Source organism: Theropithecus gelada, chromosome X, assembly GCF_003255815.1.
Source record: "Theropithecus gelada isolate Dixy chromosome X, Tgel_1.0, whole genome shotgun sequence".
Classification (NCBI taxonomy): Eukaryota; Metazoa; Chordata; class Mammalia; order Primates; family Cercopithecidae; genus Theropithecus; species Theropithecus gelada.
This window is the reverse complement of record NC_037689.1, coordinates 136,812,790-136,825,089: the sequence shown is the minus strand read 5'-3', so window position 1 is coordinate 136,825,089 and position 12,300 is coordinate 136,812,790.

The window sequence follows — 12,300 nt, the reverse complement described above, 5'->3', positions numbered from 1 at the left end:
ACCTGAGAGATTTGCAAATAATGATTCTGCTTTGTATGAAGAATGCCTTTCAGGAAGTAGCTGATATGCTGGGAAGCTGACCTAAACCTGAGATCCTTAGATTTGTACCAAAACTACAGAGGCTTATAAGTAGAGAGGCATTATTTTCAATGTTTCAACCTCACACATATTCTTGATAAGCAGGGGCACGTCTACTTTTACACACTATACTTGGATACAAGCCTGCTTCAACATGATAGGAAGCAACAAGCTACCAAATCTCTGCTATTTTAAGTATTTAATAGGAAAACCCTGTGGCAGTCTGGGAAACTTATCTCCACAGAATGTGCTGACACAGTGGAATGAGATTAAATAGGACCTCATACCTAGTGAATTTCACTACCAGCATGTTTTATTCATCCTTGCTCAATCATATGAATGGGCAATTTTGCTTTCAGATGAAGGGGCACTCTAGCAACAGAACTATAATTTTCCAAGAAGCATTAGTGAGCCCCTGTTTTGAAACAAGAGGTCATTTTGACTGGGAGAAATTAATAGTTTCCTGGCATGTTTTTCTCTTTACAACTAAAACACATGGTATGTCGATTATAGCTTGATTCTTCCTATGAACAGTGAATGCAAATAGTGAAACTCTCTAGTCCTCTGATATCAAAGCCATATATGCTAACGAGGCTAAAACCACACATGGCTTTGGTTTGGAGTTCTGACTATGATAGTACTGGGGATCAGACAGCTGGTGTGTGCATTAGTTTTCTCCTTGGGAAGTGGGAAAACAGGGAAAGCCATGCTTCTCAAAGAAGCATAATGGCAAAAATAGTTTTATGTCATTACCTCCCCCCACATTATTAAGTACTCTGTATTGACATGCTCAGGGCCAACGATTACCCTGAAAAAGACAAGAGAGTATAGCAGACACTGCAAACCCACTCCCACTACCAATACACACACACACACACACACACACACACAGACATGCATATGCACACATATACTGATTTTTACTGATCATCAATGATATGACAGGATCAAGCATCTACAATGTGCTGGAATATTATTGTAGATGCTTTGCTGGCAGTAGTGTCAAACCTTAAAACAGTCAAGTGGGAAATAAAGCATTATTATCCTACCTATTTAACAGAAGAGGAAATTGAGGCTCAGAGAAACTAATTTTCTCAAGCACAGACAGTAGGAGGCAATGCTGAGACTGAATCTAAGTAGTTTAATTCCAGAGCCAGTGCTCTTAGCCATTAAACCCAGTAATGGATCAACCTAAAAACTTAGGTGCGTTGTTGTGGATATCAGATCAGTACAGGAATTTTACAGTATATTCATGAAAATATTGTGTCCAGTTCTGTGTGGAGTGCTTCATTTAAAAAAAAAAAACTCACAGAAGCCTTAAGAGGTAAGTACTGTTATCACCTCTGTCATCAAGATTGAGAAACTGATGTACAGAATAACTTCCCCAAGTTCATCTAACTTGTATGGTGCAGAGTTGAAACTCAAATATCAATTTTTCTGATTCTAAAACACTAGTCTTCAAGGAAGTTACAAAGATGAATAAAACGGGATCCTTGCTCATTATGAATTTGTGTTTCTAATCTGTGGGGAAGGGGCCCTAGATATGAATCACTAAAATACAAAGCCCAGTGCAGTAAGTGCCATGTGAGCAATGAAAAAGAAGCAGGTGGAAAGGGGAGAAAGAGGAGGACTAGAACAAGGACAGAGGAGGAAGAAGAGGAAGGAGAAGAAGTAGTCCTGTGGAAGGAGATACCATTTCTGATTGGGATGTTTATGAATGGCTCCATGGAAGAAGAAGTGATTAAGTGCATCATTGAGGGATAACTACAACTTGAATGCACAGAATCTTCTTTTACTTAGAGGCTGCTGTGTGCCAGGCATTGCACTAGGTACTTTAAATTAGTTTTGACTGTGTCTTACCAGAGCAATGTCATTTTTCGCAGTTTGTAGAGTAGGTAACAAAAACTAAGCAAGATAATATAGCCAGGTGTGGGCGAGTGGCACGAACAAACATGCAGAGGTAGACAAGCTTAAGGCCTGGCCCAGGGACCATGATGGGCCCAGATTACAAGTATTCTGAGTTTCTAGCCTATTGACAGTGGGGAGTTAGTCAAATGTCATGAGAAGGCAGAATTGAGATAATGAGAGCTGTATTTTGGGAAGATTCTCAGGCATTAGAAAACAAGGACGAATTAAATGGCAGAAATTGGGTGAGTTAAGATGCTATTTCTATAGCCCAAGAACAGAGGAATAGGCACAGGACACAGAGACCTGAGTCTGAAGCCAGTGCCAGGCCCTGTCATTGATTAGCTGTGTGATGTTAGTCAAGATATGCTCTCATTCTTTGCCCTCAATTATTTCAGCTTTAGAATAAAGATGATAATAGAATGTACAGATTGAACATTCCAAATCTGACATCCAAAATGTTCCTAAATCTGAAATGTTTTGAGTGTCAACATGATACTGAAAGGAAATGCTCATTGGAGCATTTCAGATTTCAGATTTTTTTATTTGAAATGCTCAACCCTCAGTGGGTAGGTATAATACATGTATTACAAAATCAGGAAAAAAAATCTGAAACTTGAAATGCTTCTGGTCTCAGGCATTTCAGATAAAGTTTACTCAACCTGTGCTTGCTTCACAGGGCTGCTGTGAGGATAAAACAAGACAAAATATGTAAAATGCTCTACCCAGTGCCTGACCCATGGTAATCGTACAGTAAATGGGAACCTGTCTTAGCCAGCTCAAGTTTCTCTACCAAATTACCTTAGACTGTGTAATTTATAAACAACATAAATTTTTCGCTCATAATTCTGGAAGCAGGTAATTCTGAGATTAAGGCAGCAAAAGATTACACATCTGGTGAGGGCTTGCTGTCTGCTTCAGATATGGTGCCTTCTTGCTGTGTCATCACATGATGGAAAAGATGAAAAAGGATGAACTTGTTCCAAGTCCTTTTATAAGGGCACTAATCTCATTCACAAAGGTGGAGCCCTTGTGACTTTATCACTTCCCAAAGGCCCCACCTCTTAATAATATTGCATTGAGGATAAAGTTTCAACATGAATTTTGGGAGGACACAAACACTCAAACCATAGTAGAACCACTTTTGTAAAAAGGAAAAGTAGTGAGACTAGCTTGGAGGTTATCACAATCCTGGCATCAGATGGTAAGGGCCTACAGAGAGAGTGGCAAAAGAGAATGGGAAGACAGAAAGTAATCATGTTAAGTGGAAGACAGTGACTGCTCCTTGCATGGCTAGATTTTTGAACAAAAGGAATCTTACTTTAGCCAGAATCATTTGCTATCAAATGCAGAACAGATTCGAAAATAAAATGTATCTATCATATGCATTGTAGTATTTGTAGGGCTTTTGTTAGACGGCAAGACATTGACTCCAGTTTTACAATATCTATATTTATCATTTTTAGGCATTCGGTGTGTTGATTTCATATCTCTCAAAGTCTTGCCATTCTATAACTACTGAAGTGAAATTCTTTGAGATAAAAGCAAGGGATGTGAGAATATATAATAAGTCCTAAAATAAAAGATTGAGCTTCATATTTACACTCTTCTAATCTATGATTCTAAAATACTTGCATTTTCATTATTTCCCTACATCTTCTGAAGTGACATTAATGTTATAGATATTAAGTCTGATATTTAATTAAAGGGAGATTATCTGTCCATGTAATTGCTGTCCAGAGTAATTAGTCACATGTCTTAGGTAGCTAAAGCTGCACATTCCCACTACAAAACTATGTTAGCTATGTGATACATGAATCAGGCCTTGGAAAAAATGAGAGCTTAGGAATTTAAAACATTCAACATGCCTTTAATTTCAATATTGAGCCCACAACAAAAAAATTTGAAGATCTAAAATGCCAACTTCCAGTTCTTTCTTAAAATGAGCTTATTAGTTGATTAATAAACATACTGTCCGTGCCACATAATTAATTTTATAGTAAAGTTGGCTAGAGCCTAGATAAATAGACAATTAGCCTCCCCTCTGAAAGAGGTCTGTTATCATAATTGCTAATGAAAACAAAATTTGCATGCATACATAAGAACAAAAATAACCTCTTTCTCAGGTATTTATTATAGAAGCTCAAAGCTCAATCTGTAATATCTAGCAGAACTATTTCACTTAACTCTTTTCTTCTTTTTCACTTTACAATGCTAATCAAACTTTCTTTCCTCTTCTTCTTCTTTTCTTTATACTTTAAGTTCCAGGGTACATGTGCACAATGTGCAGGTTTGTTACATATGTATACGTGTGCCATGTTGGTGCGCTGCACCCATTAACTGGTCATTTACCTTAGGTATATTTCCTAATGCTATCCCTCCCCCTTCCCCCCGCCCCATGACAGGCCCAGTGTGTGATGTTCCCCTTCCTGTGTCTAAGTGTTCTCGTTGTTCAATTCCCACCTATGAGTGAGAAATGTGGTGTTTCGTTTTTTGTCCTTGCAATAGTTTGCTGAGAATGATGGTTTCCAGCTGCATCCATGTCCCTACAAAGGACATGAGCTCATTCCTTTTTATGGCTGCATAGTATTCCATGGTGCATATGTGCCACATTTTCTTAATCCAGTCTATCATTAATGGACATTTGGGTTGGTTCCAAGTCTTTGGTATTGTGAATAGTGCTGCAATAAACATATGTGTGCATGTGTCTTTATAGCAGCATGATTTATAATCCTTTAGGTATAAACCCAGTAATGGGATGGCTGGGTCAAATGGTACATCTAGTTCTAGATCCTTGAGGAATTACCACACTGTCTTACACAATGGTTGAACTAGTTTACAGTCCCACCAACAGTGTAAAAGTGTTCCTATTTCTCCACATCCTCTCCAGCACCTGTTGTTTCCTGACTTTTTAATGATCACCATTCTAACTGGTATGAGATGATATCTCATTGTGGTTTTGATTTGCATTTCTCTGATGGCCAGTGATGAGCATTTTTTCATGTGTCTCTTGGCTGTATAAATGTCTTCTTTTGAGAAGTGTCTGTTCATATCCTTCGCCCACGTTTTGATGGGGTTGTTTGTTTTTTTTTTCCTCGTAAATTTTTTTGAGTTCTTTATAGATTCTGGATATTAGCCCTTTGTCAGATGAGTAGATTGCAAACATTTTCTCCCATTCTGTAGGTTGCCTGTTCACTCTGACGGTAGTTTCTTTTGCTGTGCAGAAGTTCTTTAGTTTAATTAGATCCCATCTGTCAATTTTGGCTTTTGTTGCCATTGCTTTTGGTGTTTTAGACATGAAGTCCTTGCCCATGCCTGTCCTGAATGGTATTGCCTAGGTTTTCTTCTAGAGTTTTTATGGTTTTAGGTCTAACATTTAAGTCTCTAATCCATCTTGAATTAATTTTTCTATAAGGTGTAAGGAAGGGATCCAGTTTCAGCTTTCTACATATGGTTGGCCAGTTTTCCCAGCACCATTTATTAAATAGCGAATCCTTTCCCCGTTTCTTGTTTTTGTCAGGTTTGTCAAAGACCAGATGGTTGAAGATGTGTGGTATTATTTCTGAGGGCTCTGTTCTGTACCATTGGTCTATATCTCTGTTTTGGTACCAGTACCATGCTGTTTTGGTTACTGTAGCCTTGTAGTATAGTTTGAAGTCAGGTAGCGTGATGCCTCCAGCTTCTTTTGGCTTAGGATTGTCTTGGCAATGTAGGGTCTTTTATGGTTGCATATGAACTTTAAAGTAGTTGTTTCCAATTCTTTGAAAAAGTCATTGGTAGCTTAATGGGGATGGCATTGAATCTATAAATTACCTTGGGCAGTATGGCCATTTTCACGATATTGATTCTTCATATCCGTGAGCATGGACTGTTCTTCCATTTGTTTGTGTTCTCTTTTATTTCATTGAGCAGTGGTTTGTAGTTCTCCTTGAAGAGGTCCTTTACATCCCTCGTAAGTTGGATTCCTAGGTATTTTATTCTCTTTGAAGCAATTGTGAATGGGAGTTCACTTGTGATTTGGCTCTCTGTTTGTCTGTTATTGGTGTTTAGGAATGCTTGTGATTTTTGCACATTGTGATTTTGTATCCTGAGACTTTGCTGAAGTTCCTTATCAGCTTAAGGAGATTTTGGGCTGAGGTGATGGGGTTTTCTAAATATACAATCATGTCATCTGCAAACAGGGACAGTTTCACTTCCTCTTTTCCTAATTGAATACTCTTTATTTCTCTCTCCTGCCTGATTGCCCTGGCCAGAATTTCCAACACTATGTTGAATAGGAGTGGTGAGAGAGGGCATCCCTGTCTTGTGTCAGTTTTCAAAGGGAATGCTTCCAGTTTTTGCCCATTCAGTATGATATACGCTGTGGGTTTGTCATAAATAGCTCTTGTTATTTTGAGGTACGTCCCATCAATACCTAATTTATTGAGAGTTTTTAGCATGAAGGGCTGTTGAATTTTGTCAAAGGCCTTTTCTGCATCTATTGAGATAATCATGTGGTTTTTGTCTTTGGTTCTGTTTATATGCTGGATTATATTTATTGATTTGCATATGTTGAACCAGCCTTGCATCCCAGGGATGAAGCCCACTTGATCATGGTGGATAAGCTTTCTGATGTGCTGCTGGATTCAGTTTCCCAGTATTTCGTTGAGGATTTTTGCATCAATGTTCATCAGGGATATTGGTCTAAAATTCTCTTTTTTTGTTATGTCTCTGTCGGGCTTTGGTATCAGGATGATGCTGGTCTTACAAATTGAGTTAGGGAGGATTCCCTCTTTTTCTATTGATTGGAATAGTTTCAGAAGGAATTGTACCAGGTCCTTCTTGTACCTCTGGCAGAATTCAGCTGTGATTCCGTCTAGTCCTGGACTTTTCTTGGTTGGTAGGCTATTAATTATTGCCTCAGTTTCAGAACCTGCTATTGGTCTATTCAGGGATTCAACTTCTTCCTGGTTTAGTCTTGGGAGAGTGTATGTGTCCAGGAATTTATCCATTTCTTCTAGGTTTTCTAGTTTATTTGCGTAGACGTGTTTATAGTATTCTCTGATGGTAGTTTGTATTTCTGTGGGATCAGTGGTGATATCCCCTTTATCATTTTTTATTGCATCTATTAGATTCTTCTCTCTTTTCTTCTTTATTAGTCTTGCTAATGGTCTCTCAATTTTGTTGATCTTTTCAAAAAAACCAGCTCCTGGATTCATTTATTTTTTGAAGGGTTTTTTGTGTCTCTGTCTCCTTCAGTTCTGCTCTGATTGTTGTTTCTTGCCTTCTGCTAGCTTTTGAATGTGTTTGCTCTTGCTTCTCTAGTTCTTTTAATTGTGATGTTAGGGTGTCAATTTTAGATCTTTCCTGCTTTCTCTTGTGGGCATTTAGTGCTATAAATTTCCCTCTACACACTGCTTTCAATGTGTCCCAGAGATTCTGGTATGTTGTGTCTTTGTTCACATTGGTTTCAAAGAACATCTTCACTTCTGCCTTCATTTCATTATGTACCCAGTAGTCATTCAGGAGCAGGTTGTTCAGTTTCCATGTAGTTGAGTGGTTTTGAGTGAGTTTCTTAGTCCTGAGTTCTAGCTTGATTGCACTGTGGTCTGAGAGACAGTTTGTTATAATTTCTGTTCTTTTACATTTGCTAAGGAGTGCTTTACTTCCACCTATGTGGTCAATTTTGGAATAAGTGCTATATGGTGCAGAGAAGAATGTATATTCTGTTGATTTTGGGTGGACAGTTCTGTAGATGTCTATTAGGTCTGCTTGCTGCAGAGCTGAGTTCAATTCCTAGATATCCTTTTAAACTTTCTGTCTTGTTGATCTGTCTAATGTTGACAGTGGGGTGTTAAAGTCTCTCACTATTATTGTGTGGGAGTCTAAGTCTCTTTGTAGGTCTCTAAGGACTTGCTTTATGAATTTGGGTGCTCCTGTATTGGGTGCATATATACTTAGGATAGTTAGCTCTTCTTGTTGAATTGATCTCTTTACCATTATGTAATGGCCTTCTTTGTCTCTTTTGATCTTTGTTGGTTTAAAGTCCGTTTTATCAGGGACTAGGATTGCAACTCCTGCCCTTTTTTTTGTTTTCCATTTGCTTGGTAGATCTTCCTCCATCCCTTTATTTTGAGCCTATGTGTGTCTCTGCAGGCGAGATGGGTCTCCTGAACACAGCACATTGATGGGTCTTGACTCTTTATCCAGTTTGCCAGTGTCTGTATTTCAATTACAGCATTTAGCCCATTTACATTTAAGGTTAATATTTTTATGTGTGAATTTGATCCTGTCATTATGATGTTAGCTGGCTATTTTGCTCATCAGTTGATGCAGTTTCGTCCTAGCATTGATGGTCTTTACAATTTGGCATGTTTTTTCAGTGACTGGTACCAGTTGTTCCTTTCCACTTTTAATGCTTCCTTCAGGAGCTCTTGTAAGGCAGGCCTGGTGGTGACAAAATCTCTCATCATTTGCTTGTCTGTAAAGGATTTTATTTCTCCTTCACTTATGAAGCTTAGCTTAGCTGGATATGAAATTCTGGGTTAAAAATTATTTTAAGAATGTTGAATATTGGTCCCCACTCTCTTCTGGCTTGTAGAGTTTCTGCCGAGAGATTCGCTGTTAGTCTGTTGGGCTTCACTTTGTGGATAATGCCACCTTTCTCTCTGGCTGCCCTTAACATTTTTTCCTTCATTTCAACTGGTGAATCTGACAATTATGTTTCTTGGAGTTGCTCTTCTTGAGGAGTATCTTTGTGGCATTCTCTGTGTTTCCTGAATTTGAATGTTGGCCTGCCTTGCTGGGTTGGAGAAGTTCTGGATAATATCCTGCAGAGTGTTTTCCAACTTGGTTCCATTATCCCCATCACTTTCAGTTACACCAATCAGTTGTCAATTTGGTCTTTTCACATAGTCCCATATTTCTTGGAGGCTTTGTTTGTTTCTTTTTGCTCTTTTTTCTCTAAACTTCTCTTCTCACTTCCTTTCATTCATTTGATCTTCAATCACTGATACCCTTTCTTCCAGTTGATCGAATTGGCTACTGAAGCTTGTGCATTCATCACATAGTTCTTGTGCCATGGTCTTCAGCTCCATCAGGTCATTTAAGGACTTCTCTACACTGGTTATTCTAGCCATTCATCTAATCTTTTTTCAAGGTTTTTAGCTTCTTTGTGATGGGTTTGAACTTCCTCCTTTAGCTCAGAGAAGTTTGATTGTCTGAAGCCTTCTTCTCTCAGCTCATCAAAGTCATTCTCCATCCAGCTTTGTTGCATTGCTGGCGAGAAGCTGCATTCCTTTGGAGGGGGAGAGGCGCTCTGATTTTTAGAATTTTCAGCTTTTCTGCTCTGTTTTTTCCCCATCTTTGCGGTTTTGTCTACCTTTGGTCTTTGATGATGGTGATGTACAGATGGGATTTCGGTGTGGATGTCCTTTCTGTTTGTTAGTTTTCCTTCTAACAGTCAGGACTCTCAGCTGCAGGTCCGTTGGAGTTTGCTGGAGTTCCACTCTAGACCCTGTTTGCCTGGGTATCAGCAGCGGAGGCTGTAGAAGAGTGAATATTGCTGAACAGCAAATGTTGCCTGATCGTTCCTCTGGAAGCTTCATCTCAGAGGGGTACCTGGCCGTGTGAGGTGTCAGTCTGCCCCTACTGGGGGGTGCCTCCCAGTTAGGCTACTCGGGGGTCAGTGACCCACTTGAGGAGGCAGTCTGTCTGTTCTCAGATCTCAAATTCCATGCTGGGAGAACCACTACTCTCTTCAAAGCTGTCAGACAGGGACAATTAAGTCTGCAGAGGTTTCTACTGCATTTGTTCAGCTATGCCCTGCCCCCAGAAGTGGAGTCTACAGAGTCAGGTAGGCCTCCTTGAGCTGCAGTGGGCTCCACCCAGTTTGCGCTTCCTAGCGGCTTTGTTTATCTACTCAAGCCTCAGCAATGGTCAGCGCCTCTCCCCCAGCCTCGCTGCTGCCTTGCAGTTTGATCTCAGTCTGCTGTGCCAACAATGGGCAAGGCTCTGTGGGTGTAGGCCCCTCCAAGCCAGGCATATGATATAAACTCCTGGTGTGCAGTTTGCTAAGACTGTTGGAAAAGTGTAATATTAGGGTGGGAGTGACCCGATTTTTCAGGTGCCATCTGTCACAGCTTCCCTTCTCTAGGAAAGGGAATTCCCTGACCCTTTGCACTTCCCGGGTGAGGCAATGCCTCACCCTGCTTCGACTCACGCTCAGTGGGCTGCACCCACTGTCCCGCACCCACTGTCTGACAAAACCCCAGTGAGATGAACCCGGTACTTCAGTTGGAAATGCATAAATCACCCATCTTCTGCATCGCTCACACTGGGATCTGTAGACTGGAGCTGTTCCTATTCGGCTGTCTTGGACCTGCCTAATCATCTAATCAGGCTTTCTTATGGAGCTCTTCTACATTGTTTGCACTTGGTTCTCCAGCTTCTCTTATTTAAAATGTAAAGTCTTATTTAACACTGTAATATATAATTAGCTGGATTTTAAATACCTAAATAAAATAAAGAGAAAGCATATAAATTTCTTTAGGAGGCTTTAAAATTATAATTAACATGATAGATCAATCATTTATAATGTGTCTGTATACTCATAGGTTAAACATCTCTGAATAAAAAATAAGATAAATGACACATACTTTGAGAAGGCACATACTTTAACTCCTCTATTACAGACAACAATGTTGATGGGTGAAATATAGAAAAGATAAACAAAAACATAGCTTGTCTTAGATAGCACACAAACATCTCCATGGATTAAATACAGAAGAGAAAATTCAAATTTAAACAAGGTTGAGTGTTACTGGGCTCCCAGTCTAGTAACAGCCAATGAAGGCTATGGAATTAGGTCCTCTATGGGTAAGGTGGCTAAAGTATTTGACATTGAACAGGACTGACTGTATGCCTAAAATAAAAAACTGGGAATGGGAGACAGAATACTTCACCTTGTCTCATGCAAGGAAGCTGCAAAATGTTAGCTAAGATCATCCCCCTGCAAGATATGACATAAGGAGGTAGGAGAACACAGTCCCATACTTAAAAATAAGCCAAGTTATCCATTTGTTCAGTGAAAGGATCTGCCACATCGTCAATGTTACCCCTGGGCAGAAATTCCAAATTGACCCTATGAGACCTGGTTCTGGAACAAGGACCTGCAGATCTAGGTGGAGACAACTATAAAACTGCTAGATTGGAATGGCTGGAAATAGAAGCGGAAACAGAAAAAAAAAAAGGGGGCTGTAGGCACATCACTCTTAAGAAGACACTTGAATGACACTGAGAGTGAGGGCCTCCATAAATTTTGCACCCCAGCTGCCCAATTCTCCTCACTAGGCCCTGCTAAGAATCTACAAGTTCACAAAAATATAAATAAATACTAAATAAATGAAGAATGAATGAAATCTTTTAGTTGTTCACAAGAAAATTAACTAATAAATGTAGTAGAAATAATACAGAAAATCACCACTTGGCAAAAATTATCAATTGATGCTAAAATTAGTTGGTTAAAGTTGAATCAGAAATATCATATTTACATATTTTCAAAATATTCCTCTATAAGACACATATGAATATCAAAGAGGAAAGTAGTACTTCACAGTGGAGAAACTTGGAAGACATCACCATAACCAAGTGATCAAAATTAACATCACCAGTTAAGACAAATATATATCATGTATCTTCTGATATAATACAAATAGAACACAACATAATTTCTGTGATATCTCTGCCAAAATTACATAACCTACCTAAATATGACCACGAGGAAACATCAAACACACTCAGATTTGATAGACATTCTACAAAATAATGGTTTGTACTCTTCAAAATTGTCAGGATCATGAAAGATAAAGCAATGCCAAGGGAGTGTTCCTAGTTATAGTAGACTAACGAAACATGAAAAAACATGAAAACTAAATGCAATGCATGATTCTGGATAGAAGCCTTTTGCTAAAAAATATATTAGTGGGACAATTGGTGAAATATAAATAAGATCTGTCGATTATAATACTGTTTCAGGGACGATTTTCTGATATTTGATCATTGTACTTTAATTATATAAACGATTGACCTTGTTTTTAGAAAATACACACTAAATTATAAGGCATAAAGAGGGTTTATGTTAGGAACTTTCTTTCAGCAAAGCAATTTAGGACATACATATGGGCATACACAGCTGTGTGTGTTTATGTGTGTGTGTGTGTGTGTGTGTAAGATAGAACATGAGAAAGTTTAAAAGGATAAAATTGCAACATTTGTAGAATTAGTTTGTGACAAATGGGTATTGTTTTACTACTTTTGCAGTAGTAAAGTAAACTTTTG